Genomic DNA, 18618 nt, shown 5'->3' with positions numbered 1-18618 from the left:
GGGAACGGTGGTGTCCGTACGTAAAATAACCATCGTACGTCAAATAAACCGCACGCTTCCTGCCGCAATCTGAAGAAAACCGCGATCTGAGAAAAAACCGTCTTGCGTCCTGGTCCGCTGGTCATCGAGAAATCATCACCAGCCATAAAAGGAGCCTGGCAAATCTTCTTGGAGGCCGCAAGGATCCCGTCAAGTCCTCCCAGAAGCCGACCTTGTTGCTGCCCATCGATTGGCCGTGTTCCCCTTCCTCCTACGACTGCCATATAAGCTCCGCCTTCAGTACCGGTCGGAGGGAAGCTGACGAAGAAACTCGCGTCCCCGTGGAGATGATCTGCCCGAAGTACTGTAGCTGAGTATTTGGACATATATAGCAGAACTCGATCACTAAGGGAACAAGTGGTCTGCACGAGCACGATCAAGTGCAGGGTCAGGCCAAGTGCTTTGCAAATTCTCGGACTTCATCAAAATCTTCTGCACTACCATGAAAATCTATTTCAACCACACCCAATATACTCTGATATTTGGCTACGCCTCCATTGCGCAACTGTTTTAACTTCAGATTCACTACCTCAAGACACTGCATACGACAGATGAGGATAAACCTTCAGCATCCCATAGTCTGATTATTTGTTTTCGGATAAGTCAGAATTTGTATGCTTCTAGGGGTTATGAGGTTCTCGACAGGGAAGTTCAGGCTATATACTGCTACTGTATTATTTATTTATTTATTTGTTTACCTATTATTTATCTGATTATCCTTGTGTTTTGTAAGTTTCATTTCATAATATAAGAACTGCATGAAAACATGGAAGTATTTCAGAAAAAATATGATAAACTGCAGTATAATACAAGATTAATTGACCAGAGATCCGGGATTTTTTTTCTCCCAAAAAGGGGATACGAGGGCAGCTCGCGGAGCACAACAACGCCCATTGAGGACCTCCAAGAGCGCGTCGAAAGCTAGCTGTCAAAACCCCATGCCTTCACCATCACCGATCCCATACTCCGCCGTTGTTGGCAACCCAAAACCCTCATTGTGCCAGATTCATCCTCCTCCGGCAAACGTACATGAGTAGAAGGCACAGATGATGGTGGACGAAGGACAAGACGCACTGCTGGTGGTTGTGGGTTTCGGTCAGCCCGAGGAGCTGAAAACCTGTAGTCTTCCCCAACAGCGCAAAACACGATAGAAGGGGAAGGAGTCGACTATCGTGTCACGACGGTGGTGCTACTGGGAAAAGGATGTGGGGAGGAGTGGTGACAACAATAGGGAGAGGCGGCCTCACTGTTCTTGACCAAGATGAACAATGGGAGGGATCTCGGAGGGGAGATAGACATGGAAGTGGCAATATCATGGGGGAGGTGATGTGGGGATGTACGTGAGGGAAGGAAGGAGAACGATGTTAAGTGGGGGAGCTGGACGAGGGAAGACGCAGGGCGCCGTTGTGGGGCAGCAGTATATCAACTAGCCAGAGTTGAGGTAGGACAATGTTGCCATGGGGAGCTCGGCGAGGAAGAAATGAGAAATTGGGACATAAAAGGATACAAAACATGGGTGGAGAGATAGAAAATAAATAGGAGAGAGAATAGAGAGTGAGAAAAAAACACAAAAGACAATACATATTCTACATGTCAAAATGCCAATGACATCCTAAGAAAAGCCTGAATTGAATCAAATTCTCACTCACGAAGTTGCCATTCCAATATTTCATATCAGAAAACAAGTCTAAACTTTGAATTCTGTCTTTTTGATTGATAGAATTATCTCTGACTGACCACTATGTCAAACATTTTTTTTTCTCAATTTGCAAGTATTATGTTTTAAACTAAGTCACGAGGATTTACATCACCCGAATGGCATTTTATATCTAAATGTACTGGGGCTATTGTCAGATATATAACAATTAGCTATTCAAATTTGATTATAAAATCAGCAATAAAATATTCATTGATTTTTGATTGGTGTTATATCAATTATTAAATAGTTTTTATTGGTGTTGCAGTATAAATGTTGAAATTAGAGAAAAACATATGTTGAAATTTGTGTGGTGATACTTGAAGAGGCCATTGGAGTCCTCAAAAATAAAATTCTTGCTTTCTATGCAATGATGATGATGAATTATGCTAACTGGAAATTTAAATATTTCGAATTTTTAATATTTGTAACTACACATGTGCAACGTACTTACTGAGAGGCCGTGGCAACGCACGGGCATTCAGCTAGTATATAAGATTATACAAATATCCGCTCGTTCCCCCTCGTCGCTCCCGTGGGCAACGGGAGGGAACCCTAGCCGCCACCGGCTCAGACCCCCCCCCCCGCTCCTCCCTCCCCTCGCCGCCGCCGGAGGGCGTCGCTGGGCAAAGCCCGGGCGCTGGCGGCGGCGGGGACTCCTCTCCCCCTCGCGCGGAAGACTTGGCGCGGGCCGACGGGGCCGGTGAGGGCGGCGCGCTTGACGAGGGGCGCGGCGGCGTGGCTGCCTCAGCAGTGGCGTGGCGGTGTCCCCGTGCTGGAGGCGACGGCGGGCGGCGCAGCCAAGCTTCTCGGGTGGCCAACGACGACGGCAGCGCTGGGGATGGCGGCGACGGTGCTGGGACGACGCCGACGGCGCTGGCGGCAGGTGGTGCTGGGCGGCTGGAGATGGCGCCATGGCGGCGCGGGCTTGCTGGCTCGGGTTTGGGCCCTTTGGGCCCGATCTGGGTTTGGTGGGCCCCGGCCGTCCCGCCCTCCTGCGCCTGGGTGCGGCCAGGCACCTCCTCCTTGTCCGTCCTCCTCGGCTCCGAGCGCATGGTGCTGCTGCTCTGGCTGGGTTGAGCGAAACCTACGCCATCTTGGCGTGGCGGCTAGTGGCGTCCGTGCGGCGCTGGCGACAAGGTGGACGGTGCTGGGTGGCCGGCAATGCTCTCTGAGGTGGATGTGCGCAGTCCCGCAGCGACCCACCCCATGGTTGCACCTGCGCCGCTTGCGGCTTGGTAGTGCCCCTCTTAGGCAGCCTGTGCCTGCCCCCGACCTAGCGCGCTGGATGTGCTGCCGGCGGGTTGCGCTGCCAAGGCTAGCGCTTTGAGAGAAAAGGGTCAGCGCAGGAGGTCTTGGCGAAGAATGGACAGTGCCTGCAGTGGTGAGGAACCATGCTCTGGGCGAAAGCCTTGCCTTTCGGGGCCGGTGACGGCGACGCCTGAGGGCGCCGTTTTCCTCTTGTGGCATCACCGAGGAGTTTCGGCACCTCCCTTGCCTAGGGTCTCATGTTCCAGGTGAAAACCTCAGATTTGGCTAGCCAAATCAGGCGACGACGGCGTCTTGGACGTCGTACCCTCCATGGAGGCGTCGTCTTGGGAACTTGAGTTTGGGCCGTAGTTCTTCCTCGTGGATCTGAGCGCTGACCACATGGGAGGTGTCTTGCGATGCAGGTAGCACGCCGGCCTCTCGAGTAGTATCGCGGTGGCTTGCGCGACGAGGATCTTCCTCGAACAGCACGAGCATGCCTCTGGATGAGCAGTGGTGGGTTGGCCTCTGTGTTTGTTGGCGGGCTGCTGAAGACTGCACGCTTGCACGTCTGTCGAGGTTGCCGGGAGCTAGCCGCTGCGCCGACGGTGTTTCTTGGATTTGGGTCGAGGCCGGATCAGCAATGCTCCCAGCTGAGCCGTGGTGGGCTCGCGGGATTCAGGTGGTACGCGTCTTGGCTGCGGCTGGCAGGCTCTTGGTAATTTCGACGATGCACAAGCACTGCGACATTCATCGGCAAGGGTTCTGTCTTGCGGAGGAGCTCACTCTGCAGCGTCTTGAAGGAGCAATCGATGGATTTCGACCTTTTTGGCGTAGTCTAGTTTGAGTGTCGGGTGTGTACTGTGGGTGTTCGGCCTTTTCTTAGGCTTGTAATGTAAACTTCTTTTTCTATCAATGAATCGATTCGCGAAAAATGGTATATATAAGCACGATCAAACAAAAATTTGATGATATAACAACCTAATACAAAATTGGATTAGGTCGCCCCAGATTTATATCACAATTTGTTATTTTGGTAGGCAAATATATTCTTGAATTCGAACTTGAACTTGCACCGATGAAATTTTGTGAGCAATTATGCCATCTTATGTTCATTTGCTGTGATTTACTTATACAAAGTAGACGCACCAGTTACTAACCTCGAACTAGTTTTGTGTTTTAAAGAGTATCCCACGGTATGATTGCTGCACCCCCATGGAGCTCTCACAACGCTTTGGATTTTCGGCCGTCCGATCGAGCAGACGTGGCGCGATCTCGGCCGTCATTCCGTCCAGGGCGTTGAGGCCCTCCCGCAGACCCACTTTTTATCCATGGGTCACGAAAAGCCCGCTCGGCCCAGCCTCTCGCGTCGCGTGTGGCTGCCTCCTCTCCAATCCCGTCGCTCCCTCTCCCCTTCCAATCCCGCAGATGCAGCCGCCGCCTCCCCAGCTCCCTCTCCCTGCTGCCGCTCTCCTCTCCGGCGAGCCGCCGCCGCTCTCCTCTCCGGCGAGCGTTGTCAGCTGTGTCCTCCCGCTCATCAAGGCCCCCGTTCTCGTCGCTGTTGAGAGGAAGAGGAGGAGCCCCAAACCACCAAACCTCCCCCCGTCGTCTCCTCCCCGAAGCCTCCTGCTCGGCCGCCTCCACCGCCACTCGCGTCGCCGCCGGCACCTTCTTCAGCCGTCTCCCCTCTCCCCGCCTCTTCCTCCTGATTCGCGATGCTGCGACCTCGAGGCGCCATCAAGGCCAGTGCTGGAGTGTGAATCCCTAGCGCCGCCTCCACTCCCTCCCCTTGACCTCATTCTCTTCTGGATCCTCCACGGAAGCGGAGCCGCCGGTGGAGCGCCGCAGCTCCTCCTATCCGCCCTCTTCTTCGCGCGCGCCGCCAGTGCATCTCACTCTATCCCTGTCTCATCTTCGGTGGGTTCAACAGATGGTCGAGCTCCATCTCTCCGACCCTGGCCAAGCCCGAGCGACCCCCACATATCACCAAGGAGACCGTCATCCTCGTCTGTCGCGCTGCTGCCGTCGCCGTCGTGTTCTCCGGCCCCAACACCGCTGGGAGGGCTCCTCAATGCCAGCAACGCAGGTCATCCTGCTAGAAGGGGCTTGACTGTGGCAAGCGCATCGACCTCGTCAGCGCGATGCAGGTTTATTTCCTCTTCTTCCTTGTTTCTACGTATGCGTGTGGTCTGCTTCCTTGTTTGTACGTTTGTACGTTTTGCCGCTGAGATGCCTGACCCACCTGCCATTAAAATTCCATATCAACTCTCGGGTAGAAACATCACTAATCAGATAGGAGTAGAATCAATTAATATATCTCTAATTGGAAGCCCATGTACAACTCTCTCAGCTGTTTGAGAAGTACTATATAATTTCAGTGTCTTTTTTGCTGATCAAGAGCAGGGGTGGGTGCTGATCAAGAGCAAGAGCATGAGTCCTTTAGGATGCCAATAAATTATCTCTGGGTAACTTATTACGATGCATCTGGTACTTTTCAACTATATCAAACACATAGCCGCATAAGTTCACTGTCTACTTGTCAAATGTTTACATAAGAGTTTATTTATCTTTTTCAGATTTGCATTATCTGCCTTTATTTATATGCGACACTTAGAAGTGCGTATGCTTTTAAAAAATATGTGCCTATGCGTGAGAATGAAGTCTGACTCGATTTATTTCAGTTATTTGCAGTTGCTATTTGTTGGTTAGGCTGCCTGGTGCTAGATGGTAGGCCAAGAGGTGGAAATGCCAAGAAATCGATGTTAGCCGCAAAGAATTAGGACGCCTGCAGGGGGGGCAAGGAGGTTAGATTCTGGTTGGCCAAATATAGCGTCTCTGCATGTGATTCTACATGGTTTCTGAAGCAAGTTCATTGTTTGATCTTCCCTTAGTTCTTTCTCATTCATGGCCATCTATTTTCGCTTATTTGTAGTAATCCATCACCTTTGCGCAGGCCATTTTTATCCCCTTCTCTTCATTCCCTTGGTAAGGCCGACTTTTCCTTGTTTGATTTGATGCTCTTTTAGTTATGTACAGGTTGCTTCTGAATTGCTTTGGAATCAATTGCATATGTATGCTTCCACATGATTAATGATGTGCCCGCAAGAGAGGTGTTAAACTTCTTAAACCGTCTAATTCCTATCTGCAGTTTACCAAGTTTACCTTTTAATATAAATATTTTTGTATCTAATCTAAGTTACAACCTGTTTTCCTTCATCATAACAGGCTCAAAAAGTCGATTTTCTGTTCATGGTGGAAGGGCTGCTTGAAGCAGATGCTAGATAGTTGCAGTTTTCTATGGAAAATTGTTCCTACTATAAAAAGAAATTCTTGAGCGACAGGTATATATTCGTTTCTTAAGAATGGGTTTTGTATTTGTTTTGTCCAGGAAGCTAATGGGTTGAATTATATAGAGAACTTGCTGCAAATTTGCATCGGTTGCATTCTTCCAATATTAAGTAGCTTGTCATCTACAATTCCATTGCTCATCTAAGAAGGAAAATATCTAAACCTTCTATTTGTTAGGACTGATTTTAAAACTCAGATAAGATGTCTACCATACAATATATGTACAAAGAAAAAGTTATGCTACTTGGGAACTCTAATTATCCCGCAGCCTCTTACTATACTTTTGTTGAGATTTGATTTCTTTTGGCGATTTATTGGGTAAGGATATGTAAGGGTGGTCCACTACTGAATACATCCTAGACCATCCAAGGTAGTTTTCTTATTTGAAAAAATAGGTCCGTTGGTGTTGGGCACTATTTTTGCTCCTACTTATGCTGGCTTCAGTTTGCCTTGCGTTTGTTTTGCAGGCTGTTGTTATGTTTGGCTCTTGCCGTTTCTTCCTTTACCGTGTGCGGGAGGTGCTGCAGTACATCAAGTAGCTATCCGAGTATCTTTTTTTCTTTCACACTTGTCTAATTTCTTTGTACAAAGTTGTTATATATTTTTCTCTTTCTGACATAAATTTATCAATGAAAGGAAGCACTGAGTTCACCAATTAATTTTCTTTGGAGTAATTAACTTGAATTTTTTTATCTGAGTCTTGGTTATTTATCTGAGCCATGGATGCATCGGTTCAATTTTGTTAGCAAATCTGGACCTGTCATGGCTTCTCTCCTGCTGGTTGTTCATGCCCCCAATTTGTTTGGTTAGTTACCCTTGTTCATCGGGTAATCCTGTGTTGTTCTGAGGTGACAATTGCCCCTCACTTTATTTGATCCATGGGCGAGTTCGGTAGTGAAAACTGGGTGATTCTTCTCAATTTTGTGATGCCCATGGAATGAAAAATCAGGTCACCAATCATTCAATTCATGCATCCATTCCTTTTTTGTACTACATCCCTCTAGAAAATCAGGTCACTGGTCTTATTTATCTCCTAGATGTTTTTCTTCTATCTTAGGTGTGGGCATTATATAATGTGTTGTGTTGTCCTGGTACTTAGAATGTTATTGTTGGCCTCCAAAAAATCTAAACATATGCGTTAGATTTCAATGTGCTTTTCAGTGTACTTAATCAGAGTGTTAAACATTTCCCCTTATGGCTGAAACATTTCGTTCTCATTTTAGCATGGCTACTCTGACCATGAGAGGTAAATGCTTACTTTGTATGTCACTATGTCTATTCAGAAAATGCACTTCTTTAGCTTCTTGTCATTTGGACTTACTTAAGTTTCTGAATTTCATCAGGTTTGTCCTCTGCTCCATATCTCTACAAATATTTTTCTCAACCTTTACCGACATCAGTATATCTTATGGGCATAGGAAAGTGATATGTCGACCACAAGCTTGGGGCAAATAGGCTGGCTATAGATTAAAAATGAACTTTAGTAAAAGAAATAGATATGTAGATCTTCAGTAAAAATGAACTTTAGTAAAAATGAACTATAGCTAACTTGTCTTGCTAGAAAGAGTATACCACAGCAAATCATATGCAGTCCAAAGGATACCGAGGTACATCACATTGCTTCTCTTTGGTTTTTCTTGCAATAGTAGCCTTGAAAATACAATTCACTAAATGAACATTTATGTGAACTGTTCCTTTGCAAAGATAAGTAGATCTTCTTATTATCAATGCCATGTTGTCCGATCAGAAATCTTGGTTTCAGATGCCCTATGCATTAATTGGCTAGATCTTCACCATGATGATTGGGCTTCAGAAGCTACTATTCAGACACTTTATTTACATTTGAATTTCAATACATAATAGTTGAGTTTGTCTTATTCAGATTGGGACTGGTTGCCACCAGTATTGGCCTCACACCTTGTACAGCCTTTCTCAGATCGCGCCGTTCGATGCCTCCATTTATGTCATTTTCTTGCACTGTATGCATCTATGGTGCTTCTAAGCTAGGCGAGGAGACGAGGACACTTGAGGCTGTTGGGCCTTTTTGCTACATATTTTGGTATGTCTTTCAAGCTTGCAATTTTCATATGCCTGAATAGCAGATTATTTCTCTTTTAATTAATATACAAATTCTCGTGTTTCAGGAAATTCCTTGACGTTGGCCAATTATAGTCCTTTATATGCAAGCCTCTAATTTCTGTTACATGGTTTCATAGTGTAGTGATTTTTCTTAATGGATTTTTCCCAACCTAATAATCTACTTGATCAAGCGTTAGTGTAAGGTTAGTTTGTTTAGCAGTACCTGGCTGAGCCGGAAGGCGAGCTCGCTTCTTCTGTTGTGGTCCTCATATATTTTTGTTATCAATTCATTTTGGAGATTCACATTCGACATTTTGGTTTAGAACTCCAGCTACAAGCATATCTTTCATTTAGGTGAATAAAGATGTTAGATTAGTAGCTAAATCAGTGTGTATATTTGATTTTGTTTTTTGTACCCAGCAGTGTCCAATACTATATTTGCCATTCATTGAACAGAAACGAGTGTGAGACCTACTGGCTGATTTGCAGATGTGATGAATTCGCATGGAGTGCAGCTTCTGCCCCAGGTCAGCAACTGCTTGGCCTCCTCTGCCTCTTCTCCTATCGCTGGAGATGCCATGCAGCAGTGCAGAGCGTTTGGTGCAGGTTTACATTTCTTATCTTTCCCTCATGAGTTCTTTATTATTCTCATCCCTTTCTATTCAAATTTTTCTGTCATTGTACTTGCATATGGGGTCAATAATTGTTTTTGGAGGAAACTTCCATGGGTTGTTTTTGGAGGAGGGTTGTGATTAGTACAGAAGTTTGCTCTCTGAATTTTGCAGTGCTGACAAGAAGACACGAATCAGAGGCTATTTTACTGTGCCTATCCTTTTGAGTTATTGCTGGAAGTTTAATCACTGCCACAAGTAAATTTACTTGATTTCTTTTGGCTTTCAGTTTTATCGTTTATCTGCATAAGTGAATTTAATTGCTTTCTTTTGGCTTTCAGTTTCATGGTTTATCTGCATATTTTCCATCTAATAATCAGTTGATAGCAAGACACGTCGGAACCTTCATATGCCTTACAATTTCATGAATTATCAATCATTGTGCTTCCAGTAGCTAGCTAACAACCATTTTGTTGTTTTTCACTTGTGGCATGGTATTGGCATGCTCCTTTTTTCTGGATGTACACATATATGGTTGTGGAAATGAGGGTTAGGATCTAAAAAATGGCGTATTACATTCTTAAAAAAATGTTATTTCCGTTCTAAAGTGCAACAAACAGGTTATGTTCATATGATACTTCTCTTCTTTGCTTCCGACATCTCATGCCTTGGCTGCATTTTTTCAGTTTTACTCTTTCCATAGCCAGATGTGCCAACGACTATTTTCTAAGAACATTATTCCTTGATGTTGGCTTCTTCACAATTCAAATGGATGATTATCTTTTATCTTGGTTTTATTTGGGTGATATCGGTCTTGAATAACTATCAGTTCTATTACTCTACCAATTACCACTGTTTCTAATGCTTTACATGCCTGCCAGATTGTACATTGGTTCCAATATAAATAGCAGATTCTAGCTTTCAAAAGATTTGCTACATCAAGACAACGCTATATAGATTTCCTTTTGTCATAAAAATTCAAAGTTAATTAGATGGTATCAAGGCTATTATATTTAGATTTTCCAAATGCATTTAGCTAATGTAATATAATTCTTCTTTATTACTGTTACAAATGTCAACCTGGGCGTATGCACATAATTCTGCTGCTAGCCTCTTTTTCAAGCTCTTGCTTCCGTTTCTGATGCATGTGGAGATAACAACAATTTGTTTATTCTTGTGTATTCCGTACAGTATCTAATATGTCTTCTTTCCTGATGCCTCATTGTTGTGGTTCAGTAGTATTATCCTCCTTTCTGTACCAGTTATTTTAAAGTTGCTTCATGGTATTTCTCTGCTTAAATATAATTATGTATGATGCAATCTGTTTGCTTCCTTTATGACTAGAAAGGATTGGAGATCTTATAGTGTGCTTACTTTTCTAATCTTTTATAGCTGTTTGCCAATCGTAGGTTTATCAAAGGTTTACTATCGTTCAATTCTCCTTGTTGCTTTATTTGTTTTGCCTTCATCAGTTTAGGTTCACACAAAAATAATAATTTTTCCACTCCATGGTTGCAGCTTGATGGAAACTGTCGTGATCTTGGCCAGTGTCATGCTGAAACATATGCTGAAGAAGCTTCACCAGCATGAAAGCTGTGCTATTTTCTCTACATATATGTAGTGCATTCTTCTGCTTTGCTGTCTGGATGTATTTCACGCTTGTTCCAGTAATTTTCTTTATATGTCGACCAGCACTACTCTCACTTAATATAGCGGTTTATAATTCGTTTATCAGTCCGCAGGTCGGGGTCGTGCGCCTAGAGTTTATTAGCTATTACGGGGTGTCTGAATGTTTCTGTTTAGAAGCTTATAAGCTGTTACGTGATATCAACATTTCCCCGTATTGGAAAGACAAATTTAGAAGTTTTTGTATAATTTACAAATATCACTTGCCAGGAAACGACAAGCTTTTATAATCTACAAATGAATAGCTGGTTGTATATAAGTTCTACTCAAATGGTGAATTTGTATTGATTTGTGCCACTGTTATTTTCAAAGGTTAATAATAGAAATTGTTTGACATAATATTCGTTAGTGTGAAAGGCGAGGCCGCGCGAAGGTGTGCCCCTAAATCTGATAGAGCCTGCCATCATAGTAAAAGGCATGATATGTTGATCTTATGCTTTTTACTATATTTTGATTGCACACAGCCACTGAGCTCCTCATACTTTTACATCTACTTTGCAATATTTTAATGTTTATTTTCTGCTACAACTCCCAGCTACGTAATGGTTCTGCCCATGTATGATGCTCCGTTTGTAGTTCCGTGTGATTTATCATAATTTCCTCCTAGCGACATTGTTTTCTGAAATCTAAGAAATGTATTACTATGTTGGTAATTATTTTTTATCACTGTTATTCAAAAAGTACAACGACACGAGCTTCACGGGATCGTGCGCCAAGGCGCCATTGCTCGGGAGGCTTGTTATCGGTTTCTGCGGTTGTGTGCTGCTGGGCCGTGTGTAAGATGCATGTGTGATTAGTGGCATCTACATACACTAAAAGTTTGCTCCTTAATTTCTATACACAAAATAGAAGTGTAAATAACTGTTAGCTTGTACCTAATGGCGGAGCATCACTTAATTTGCAACAAAGATTGCTTGTTTTATTTACTTGATTAGCTGTGTTAGTGCTTAACATGCACACCATTATTTTCTCTACATTTACCTAGCAAATGACTAAATTACAGAACTATCACCTTTTGTCTACTGGCATTGCATTTAATCTTGATAGTAATATGGACGACGTTTAAATTTGTGCAAAGTATAACGGTGTATGGCAGATGTATTCTATATGTAGACTCCACTGATATTTCTTATACCATGTACAAGATCAACCCTGAAAAAATATTAGTTGATCTTATCTTTCATAAGCTAATTAGATACCATTTTCAGCTTAAAGTGGAAAATGTTAGAAATAGCTAGATGTTTTATGCTTACTGTTGATCCTAATGTTAAGTATTTAACTAGATATATTTTTGTGCTTCAAAATCCTAATGTTAAGTATCAAATGTCCAACCATTTTATTTCATCATGAGTGGTCGTCGATGCGGATTGCTTGATGTTGAGTTCACCTGCTGAGCAGCGAGACAACAGGAAGGGATCATGTGGCAAGCCGTGCACCAAGATTCATATTGCAACCGCATATATTCCCAAGGATTTTTTGGATGCAAATTAGGATAGAGCTCTACTTGTATATATATCCGAACAAGATCCATATTACAATTTTACACTGATTCATAGAAAATTGATTACTTAAATAATTCCAGTCTCAATCAAAGATTTTTTGAACTTTGGATAATGGATTCATATTGTATTATATATACATATGCAAATGCTTTTTAATGTATATGGACTGCTAATATTATCAACTTGTATAAGTACTAATGTAATTCATGCAGTGTACCGTTTTACATTTGGTCGTAGATTTGAATTTTCTCAGAGATCCAAATATTTGATTTATTCATTTGTTTTAGAGTCCAATCTTTTTGCGTGTGATATGAGGGATCTGCTTAAACACCCAATATGGTCTTCTTTTGGTGGCCGACCGTCTATTTATGTACTTGTGAGTGTTGTAGAGTGTATGTAGATCTTAGATTAATAGTATACATTTAATATATGTGGCTTCTTTTCAAACAGATATGAGGGATCTGCTTAAACACCCAAGAATTGTTAGTTTCTATAATATATTTTCCTGGTTGTATATAAATGTTTTTTCTATAGTTCGCTACACGTTTTGTAAACCCTAAGCAGATTATTATTATTTTTCTATCTACACATGAGTCTCACGGGATCGTGCGCCAAGGCGCACATAAAAATCTAGTCTAAAGGTATAATTGATGCCCCCCATAGGGTGTCTTACAACGATTTACGATTCTGGATCGTTGGATCTTGTCTGGTGGTGGATCTTGTCCCTTCATTCTGGGCAACAACACGCCTTGTGGTTGGGTGCGTGGGCGATTTTCCCTTTTCCCCATTGGTTCCCTGCTAGGCAAAGCCATGGAACGGCCGTTTTTTACCCATATGTCTCTGCGTATGGGTCCCACGATTGGCCAGATCCACTCGTCGGTTGCTGGAGGTGGGTTTTGGGTTGGTCACGCATCACTTCGGTCCATGGAAAAGATCTCTTCATGGCTGGATAGTTTGGGGTTTCCTCGCGTCGGGTTCGGTCCACTCCTCTCCCAATCCCCTCTCTTCTTCCTCTCCCAGCTCCCTGCCTCCTCCTCCTCCTCTCCCAATCCCTGCCTCCTTTACCCTCATGCGCCGCCTCCTCCCGCTGACCTCTTCCTCCTCCTCGCGTCCCTCACTCTCCCCCTCAGCGTGTCCAAGCGCCAGTCGTCACAGCGACGAACGCTGTAGCACGCAATCGGCCCGATGCGGGAGAGAGAGGATGGTGTAGGGAGGAGAAGCAGGTGGAGGCAGAGAAGGTGAAATAGCAGTGGAAGGCCCTCTCCATCATCCTCTAGCGCTAGGCCACCAAGCCCATCCTCGACAAGCACAAATCCAACTAAGGTAACCGCTGCATCCTCGAAGACCTCCACGAGTACATCGCTGCACTCCGCTGGTAATCCGTCGGTTGGTGGGTAGGAGGAGGCGCTGCAGGAGTCGGACAGGAGGACAGCGGCGGCGCGGTAGTGGCGTCCCTGGCGTCGGCGCAGTGCGTCGTTTCGAGTCGTTTCGAGATGTGTTTCGCCGGCCTCCTCGGTGGCGCGCTATGTCCGCCCTGTATCTTCAACTCCGTCTTTGCTCATGGCTTTGGGCTTGGTATGGATGGGCCGCGCGAATGGCAGGAAGTCGCCTCGGTCGCCGATTTACCTGTCCAGATTGACATGCCTAAACCCGCTGTGAGCTCCTCTTCTTTGTTTGCCATGAAGCACAACTCTGTTGTATTCTTGCCCTCTTCTAAGTTTCTGCATTGACATGGAGGTCTGAACATTTCTTTGTTTTCCATGAAGCACAACTCTGTTGTATTCTTGCCCTCTTCTAAGTTTCTGCATTGAGATGGAGGTCTGAACATGCGAATAATACTATTTGTGCCCCTACTTGTTTAATTATGTTATTGTGAAGCAAAGACTTCACACTTTGCATTTTATGAAGCAATATCATTTTCTGTTTGTGAGCAAACTACGGAGTGCTCTTTAGTGGTTCACACAACATCAGGAAAATCCTCTCTTAGTTCTTCTATATATTTGTTTCAATCCATTTTATCGCTTTGTGGGTTCCGATGTGAGTGGTGTGTGGCTGCAGCGGTGAGGCAGAGCTCATGAGTAGTGGATGGTCCTGACCACAACTGATTAGGTGGTAGTGGTTTAACACCTCGCATTGGCTCCTGAAGCCTGAAAATTGTGATGCCTCATTCTAATTTTCTTAGATAAATGTGTAGAAGCATGGAGCTCAGTTTTTAAAACTGTATTAATAAGATAGAAGGTATGGTATCTTGTAAGCAAAATTTGTTTGTCTTTCATGTTTTGTGTCGAAAGCCTTCTTGAACTTTAATTTTCTTCTTAACAGAGCGTTGGTGTCCAAAGAAAGAATAGTTGTCTGTTATTATATTTTGTCCTAAAGCTCAACTTTAGAAAAATATTATAATTAAAAAATATACTCTTTCTAAACCTCATCAATGAATAATATCTATAGTCTACCCAAATTGGTGGTCTTCACCAAAATATGTTTTTCTTGTTTTCTTTCAGTTATCTCATTTTTTATTTTCAGAGGAACAAGATAAGTGGAGAGGAATCACGCGTCTTTGCGTTGTCACCTACAATACTAACTCCAAGAAGAGAAGGATGCCACATGATTCATTGCCGGATCCAAAGGATCAGGTAGCCATTTCGATCATATAGTCGTAGCTTTCATACCGTACTCAAGTAGTTGTAACCTGTGACCCCGTCATTTCCAGTTCTACCTTTAGTACTAGCTAACAACTAAGGTGGTTGTTGTTATTTGCTAATTTGTGTTACTGCAGGTCACCTAGCCGATTGCTCGAGGAGACAAGATTAGTTGTTCTCAAGTACATTATCACATATTCATGATTGTATTTTGTCTCAGGTTGGCCAAAACAATCATTCTTAAGCTTGTTGGATCCACTTTGCATGTTTCACATTGTAGTTTGTTCTAGGTTTCTAGAAGCAACAATCTTATAATTTCACACAACTTATAAGATAGTAGCCATTGTTGAAGTAAGTATTACTGATTTCTTAATTCTATTCGATAGTCCAGTTTTCTTCAGTAACATGTTCTAAAATTGTGTAAATCACTGGCAATTCACAGAAGAACCTGCACTAACATTGTTTCAGTTACAAGCAAGCTGGAATCTGACTATTTACAGTAAGTTTCATTCTTCTCGTTTGCTTACTAATGAAATACTGAGTTGAGTATAGCATTGATGACATACCCACCAGGAGGTCTCTTGTGTACTATAAGAATACTCATGTACTCGATTTCTACGATTTCAGCTTGGTTTGGTTGCCCTTTTTCAGTTACACTAGCTTATGAATGCATGTCCAGCTGCTAAACTGTCACCCATCTAGCTAATATTGTTGAATAGACAGGTTCAACTGGTTGCCTGGGAAAAATGGCATTTCAGATTCTTGGTATTTATTTAGTTGTTATTGCCATGAGGGTTTTGTCGGAAGAATAATAATATATTATTTTATCTTTGTGATCTTTTATTCAGCAAATGATGCTCCCAAATTGGGCTGGATTTGCTATGTTTAAATGTCTTCAGTTTGTTGATAAGTGTTTGTGGTTTTCTTAGCCAGGGTGGACTTTCCAAGGATTGTTGTAATTTTTTTTGCTTTGTTTGTTAAAAGTCATGTCCTCCTCCACTTTGTTGATCTATAGCTCTGCCTGTATGTACATATCACCACTAGATTTAATTTATTTTGATCATGTTTTTGTCCAGGTTCCTCTCATGATGTAAAGTGTAAAGTAGGTTTCCCCCAATCATGAATCCATGGGTCAGCCACAGTCCCCATAATTTCTCATATTTGTTTGTGTAGATGCTTTTGTATCTATTCCTATAATATGTTCGATGAAATATTCAATCAGTCTGCAGAGGAAGATTATATCCTTTTTATTGTCTGCTATCTACTGGATAATTCCTAACTTCTGAAATTTAGTTGCAGTCAACGATCACTTAGCTATACAATATCTCAGTTCTGTTATGTTCCTTGGTGTATGACAGAAAAAATCTGAGATAAGATTCAGTGCCATGCAAACCATATAGCCATATATTGGGTGTTTCTGCTGTATTTATTTTTAACTCATTATATAAAGTTACAAGAGCACATAGCAATCTTACTGTTTATGGATAGTTAAATCATAGAAAATATTTCTTCATTTCATGTTAACTTTGACTGGCGTTTATGATTTTTCGGTGTTATTCTGTTATACAAAATATTTAGATTCTTCTGATTATACTATGAATTGGAAATTGGATTTTATTGGACTGTTGGGAAAAGTCGGTGTTTCAGCACCCATATTTCTGTGCTTGTTATAAAGTATGTGCCACCAAGGTTTGTTTCCCACGCCATCCCTCGTCTGTTCATAGGTCAATGACACCCTATCCTCTTAGTAATATATCAAGGTTGAACTACCATTTATCTCCAAAATAATAGTTGGACCTAAGTTATTCCTTGCAGTTGCTCCATGATATGCTTTAAAAACACAAATGTACTTCCGTGTGTCTAGGTAGTATAGGTGATTTATCCTTAATTTCTACATCCTTTGGAATAGAACATGAAGCTACATCACCTTCTAATATACATTGTGTGCTTGCACAGTTCGATCATTTTATCTTCATCTTGACTAGATGTCCATTGTTTGCAAGTCACTGTATGCAGAAATAGAAATAGTTTTTCAGGTAATATCGTCTTGTTATGGATAATGGAACTAATTAATTTGGCGTTGTGAAGCAATCATTTTAAGAATCAAAACTGCATACTATTCATGTATTAATTCTTGGTGGTCACTGATTTCTAAAATGGACTTATTCTATTGTAAAGAAATATCAATGTCAATTCATGTTTACACTCGAATAACAAGGTTTGAGGATTGTACCAATACTTCTGTTGTCATTGTATTTTTTTCATTTTTACTGAATTAGCAATTTTTTGATCACGCTCTTTGTGTTGTACCTACAATTCAGGTTATTTAGTAATTGCCTCTTTTCGGTCTCGCAATATAACATTTGTTGGATACGCTGTACTAATGTGCTAACTGGCATGGTTCCAAAACTGCAGGGGCGAATCATCGTGATGTGAAGGACCAGTGGAAGTAACATCGAAACTAAGCTCTCAATGTCGTTCGAAGCTTAGAGACACTGTGTCTACCTGCCTTACGGGGTTTCGAGTGAGCCTTCACCTGATGGCAACATGCTTCTTCTCAAGCTTCTTAACTACCTGGTGTAGTTCTGTTCCTCAGCTTTCTGTTGTCCTAGCGTTGATATGGTTGCACACACTTTTATCTCTTTCTCAGTTCTGATCCCTTTTTTTCTGCAGTTCAGTATGCAAGAGAAATTGAGTTGTCATGACTAGGAGTTTAATGTCTTCATTATTTGCAAGGTATGCATATAATTTGGCCATCAGTGCTATGTATGCTTGTGCTTCAGAAAATTTAGACAGGTGCTCCCGTCTCCCCGCTTCCTCACTTATTTATATATCCCTCTTTTCCAATTCTTGTTAATTTGTTTAATCGATCGCACATTTGATAATGCTTGTTGGTTGCTCTGATTTTTCCTCAGACAGAGGAGGGACAACAACATCTTTGAGAGAAGAAGGCGCCGTTGAGAAACATCTTTGAAAGAAGTAGGGACCTTTGAGAACAAGCACTTCACATTGTAAGTAACGATGGAAACATTTTCTTTAGTAAGTTTGTTCACTTTATCATGTAACTTTCTACTTGAAACCCTCCTTTTCTAATGTATGAAAGCCGTGTTTAGCGGGAAATGCACTTTGGCTCATAGGAGCATTTGCTCCTATTATGTTAATCTACATTTCGAAGTGTCAAAAAATTATAAACTAAATTTTTACATGTATATCTAACATTTTATGTTGGCACACAAATTTTTTAAAAAAAAAAAAAACAAATTGGTGGCTCCTGTAAAATAAACAAGTTTTGATGCTGTAACACGACTACGTATAGCACATTTTTTTTATCTTTTTTGTGCACACCACACAAAATGTTGTTTTTCCAAGAAAACTTATGTATGAACGTAGAATGTCCCGATGTACACCCAAAGATTTATGTCAATTTTTTTTGACATTTTAAAAATTAATTTTTAATTATTTTGTATAATGGGAGCATTTGCTCCTATGAGCCAAAACACCACCTCCGTGTTTAGCCTATAGAGTTGTTGGATCTTTTTAATGCCAGTCTGTTTTCCAGCATACTAAAATGTGTCCAGTCTACAGACTGATTGTTTTATTACTATGCTTCAGTGAATGCAAAATAAAATGCTAACTTGATGTAATCTATTGCCATGCAACAGTTCTGTTGTTTTTTAGGAGAGGGAGACCCACCATACTGCATACGTATTTGATAACGAAAATGTATTGCAGCACCTACTTAGCATTTATTTGGTCTATTCTTTATGGAA

At 42.2% G+C, this 18618-nt stretch overlaps 2 long non-coding RNA genes across 3 annotated transcripts; both read left to right on the top strand.

Moving 5' to 3' along the window:
- Nucleotides 1–5779: 5779 nt before the first annotated feature.
- Nucleotides 5780–7582, top strand: LOC124668415. The gene is made up of 4 exons (XR_006991687.1): nucleotides 5780–5968; nucleotides 6209–6324; nucleotides 6799–6866; nucleotides 7078–7582. It is a non-coding gene; the product is annotated as an uncharacterized LOC124668415 (long non-coding RNA).
- A 5658-nt stretch (nucleotides 7583–13240) lies between these two features.
- LOC124659222 lies at nucleotides 13241–16298 on the top strand. 2 transcript variants are annotated; one of them, XR_006989493.1, is made up of 4 exons: nucleotides 13241–13532; nucleotides 13608–14842; nucleotides 14986–15347; nucleotides 15925–16298. It is a non-coding gene; the product is annotated as an uncharacterized LOC124659222 (long non-coding RNA). The 2 variants fall into 2 exon arrangements; XR_006989492.1 differs by having other exon boundaries at nucleotides 14986–16298.
- The last annotated feature ends 2320 nt before the right edge of the window (nucleotides 16299–18618 follow it).

This window comes from Lolium rigidum, chromosome 6 (genome assembly GCF_022539505.1).
Source record: "Lolium rigidum isolate FL_2022 chromosome 6, APGP_CSIRO_Lrig_0.1, whole genome shotgun sequence".
In the NCBI taxonomy this organism is placed as follows: domain Eukaryota; kingdom Viridiplantae; phylum Streptophyta; class Magnoliopsida; order Poales; family Poaceae; genus Lolium; species Lolium rigidum.
The sequence above is the reverse complement of the archived record's forward strand: the minus strand, read 5'-3'. Positions and strand labels throughout refer to the sequence as shown.